Source organism: Botryllus schlosseri, chromosome 7 (genome assembly GCF_051294905.1).
Source record: "Botryllus schlosseri isolate E-star chromosome 7, Bs_hap1, whole genome shotgun sequence".
Classification (NCBI taxonomy): Eukaryota; Metazoa; Chordata; class Ascidiacea; order Stolidobranchia; family Styelidae; genus Botryllus; species Botryllus schlosseri.
In genome coordinates, this window is record NC_137242.1 from 21,039,932 (window position 1) to 21,044,378 (window position 4,447).

Sequence of the window (4,447 nt, forward strand, 5' to 3'; positions counted from 1 at the left end):
AAAATTACTTGAACGCTGAATTATCAGCGTCAAAAACGGCACAAGCTCAATTCAAAAATTAATAGGCGAATTCTGCGCAGATTTGCCGACCAAATTTACTTTTATTTAATTTTCCGATTTTTTTAAATTTTCATTCATTTTCAAGTTTTATGATATATCGTCTTTTTACACGTGTCCGGTATTCTTCTTGAATGCATGAGCTGTCAACTACAGTTCGGTCCAAATTACTCGCTTTAAGCCGGGCTTGCAAAACATACTTTACACTGAACAATGCCATCAGGCCCCATATGCAATGCGGAGTAAATGAACAGATGTTTGCGGTATTAAGTACATTTCTATGGAAAATTCAAAAGGCCATCGTGTTTTGGGGTGTTCTGATGAAGTAGGCTACTGTTACGGTATTGATTACGCAACATAGCCGACGTGCGCCGTTATAGGAACGTATGACAACTAATAGTAGGCCTACTGTGTAAGCTTATCATACGACAATCCTCACGACCACAGCGATGAAGGGATCACATGATTTGACCCATTCATTTGCACAGAAGTGGGCGTGGGCGCACGCCGAAAGAGCAGTACCGATGGAAATTTTAACTGTTGCAGATATGAAGTGAATCACAGTCACGATTGTGTAATATTGACTGCACTGTTATAAGTGTCCTTCTAACAAACTTATAGATAACATGTTATGGTTCGAAATCCACGGTCCAAGATTTTCTCCGGTATTCATGGCGTTTCGACTGCATTAGTGATTTTACACCACAGGGCGACAGTGACGTGCGGAGAGGTTCATGGCTGGTGAGGCACACCCGCCCCCCATACAAGGACACACACAAACACGTATGCACGTAACAATAGCAGCGGTCATAGAGACCATCTTCTGTGCACAGCTGCACACTAATAGCCGTTGCAATTCCATATTTTACAATACATATAGGACTGGACGCTATTGTGCTAAATAGGCATGTTTTTGACGGATAGTAATTACTATCTCTTCAAATACCGGTATAAATTATTCGAAGCACATGAAAATAGCATCCTCAGTTACAAATATTATCAGTAAAAAAACACTAGATTTGCCGAATTTCGAAGGAAAATGTACTATAGGCCAATTCAAATTACACTAGATCTAGTGTAAAATAACTAGGACTGGGACCACTGACCAAACAGCGACAACACAGGCTATGTAGGCTAAGTATAGCTATCACCAATGTTCCCTCTAATTTTTCACGAGTCTGCGCTGACACGTTAACTCACTGCGCAGGACCTTGGACAATAGTGCGCAACCAGCCCCCCACATAAGATGATAAACCGAACCCCCTATCGGGCTCTGCGCATTTTGCCGATACTTACCATCTACATCGGGGGCCGGTTTGGTGGTTGCGTCGTCTGAACGCGCGAAGCGCGAAAATTTTATTTGATTCATGATTGAATCGGTCAATATGATCGGGAATTGCATATATCTATTGCTGTCCATTTTTATCCTCTCTCTGCTCACATAATCAGATTTACCGGTAACGCTGATCGAGAGTGAGGTGTGTTAGAAAAGGTAGGTCCTCTAAATATTAATTAAACATCTTCGGGCGCACCCGTTGGTATAATAACTTCGTTACATGATGCTATTTCGTGACCTCCTATCGGCTATGTCAAAAGACATTGAAATCGCTCAAACGTACTAAACTAAAACACGAACACGATTTAAAATTGGTATTTCTCTACTGGCAAATAATGTTCCCTCGACATGGCATTTGTCTTGTTGTGGGAATCGGATCGCCAGCACATGAACATTCAGAGCCAGCTATTTACGCGCCTATGGACAATTAAACTTATATGTATGAATCGAAGTTTTCGGTCAGCATATAGGGCAGTCCTTTTCGGCCAAGGTTTTCTCGCTGCTGATCGTTTTGGCGCACTTCTTGGAGTCGCATGTCACATAGTCTATAACTTCATATGTCTTGGTGCGTCGTGGCAAGGTAATGGCCGACGCCCAAGTGCCCATTTCTCTTCATCACGCGTATTTTTTGTTGTGGGAAGGGTACCCAATAATCAACATATTTGACAAAATATTTTGAAAAATTCCAAAAAAATACATCATGATTTATGTTAATTCACGAAATAATTTTGGGCTCCCTTCGATCTCGGCCCCCTAATTGAGGGGTTGGGGTGCGGCAGTTACGGTCCTGAGGAAATCTTACACAATGTTCATGACACGCGGAGAAGACTATGCGCTAGTTTCTCGCAGATTAACTTCGAGTTAGCCCATTGTTATTTATAACTTTGCTAAAGCATGTTATTCCGCCATTGCCAGAAAATAATGCGCTATTGAAATGATATCAGTATCGCTCACGCGTACGAAACCATGCTAAAAGAAATGATTTTTCGTTAGGTGCTCGTGATTGCAAAGACTCATTTCTTCACGGAGCGCGATATTTACCTTTGCGGGCCTCACTGGTACCTCGGTGTAAGATTTCAGCGATAACACTATTTGCCCCTGGCAATGTTCCCTCAAATTTTTCACGAGTTTGCGCGTCTGCGTGATCCCTTGGACAACAGTGCGCAACGACTTAAAAAAACATCACATTCGGATTTTCTGTGCGCAGAGACCGCTTCAGCACTGCGCATTTGCGCACGTGCGCAGCTTAGAGGGAACATTGGCTATCACATACCCCAATTAGGGGTTATAGGTATTGCAGTCGAACACAGCATAAAGGATACAAACAACGACAATTTAGCTTATGCAAGGAGCTATCACATACCTCAATTTAACGTAGCTATGCATGGAAAATATATAACAGCTATATAAATAAAGGAATGTTTTGGCTCCGCATTGCGTATTGGCCGTCGCTACTATATAATTCCAAGCTACGACTCCTACGAGGCAGTTGGATTCCAGAATCGATAGCGCGTTTGATGATGTTGGGTGATAAAATGTTCAAATATGGTTATTTATAAACATTGATGTAAAACATCAATAAATCATCGACTCATCGAGGGTTTTCACGATTTTCACTTATTCCCCCATACGACAGGCGAGGCACTGCCTCACCTGCCTCATTGGACCGCACGTCACTGCAGGGCGATATTCTTTATATCATGATTATGTGTCTGCCCAATTGTAGCACGATCTACTTCTAGGCTTTTTCAGAAACCTCTCACGGCAAAGAAAATCGTAGATAAATCTCCAACAAGTAGCTAAGAATTCTGTAGTCGTGGAGTCGAACTCGCAACCCATTGGTGTTGCAGCTGTGTAAAGGACCCCTACACCAGGGGTGGCCAACTTGGAGTCGTAGAAGGAAAATCGTGCGGTCGTCTATACATAATTGTAAAAGCGTGTGTTGGCAGCCGTCAACTTGCAATTTCAATTGAAGAATTGAAATAAAATCTCTCAAAAATCTGTGACCCAGCTGCAAATTTTCTTGGTGCGATTCCGAGTAACTTGATTTTCCATTTTGAATATAGTAGTGTCCTTGCAATCCGAGCCGTCGAAACCGTCGGCAGATTGCAGTTAAAACATCCTTGGCCAGGGATTGTGGCTTTGTCTCCTACATTCTACCTAACTGCTCGTTCTCTAGTGATTCATTCGGATTCTGAATAGTTTAAAGTTTGATGTATTGCCAAGTATATTTGTCGCGCGTAAAGAGAGATTAAAAAATGACCTATGGAGTATTACGTGATAATGTATAGTTTAAAAAAAGAAACTAGGCATGACGAAGTCAGCTGTAGCGTACCAGTAAATATGCGTTTTTCACGTATAACAACACGGGAAAACGTTGGCCATATACATAACTAATTATCGTGATACAATTATTAGCTTCAGTTTTTTTGAAAGACATATGCTAAAAACAACAGAATGACTTGAGAATCGTAGTTTTCTGTCCGCTACCAACAACAGTGTATTTATAGCATGACATGACAGGAATAATATAGCGATGCATGTTTGTTTGAAGAATGGGAATATTGTATCTGGTCTTTGGTCATATTGATGAATACTTAGAGCATGGGCATGGTATGGTATGGAATGAAAAATTTCCATACTTCATACCCGCCTCACTTCTTTAATACCATACTTACAATTTTCCATACCATAACATCAATCTTCCATGCCTTTTTTGATACTTTTACGCTGTTTTCCAACTTCTCAGATGATATTCTATTTGATGTGTGGAAATTTTGCGGGGTTCATATTCTCAATATTTTGGATGAAATTATTCATAAACAGCTCTGATGCACCAATTCTATTCCCAATTTCACAGTGTCACATGTCAGTGATATAAGTTTCTTGATCATCGAAGACGCCACGTCAAATATACATGGGATTATTTGGGAATCACAGGAGAAGCTCGTGACATGTAGAACCGGTCTGATAACGCACTGCTACCAGTAACATGGAAATATCATGTACAAAATTACATTATACGAAGATATTTTCACAATAGAACAAAATCTC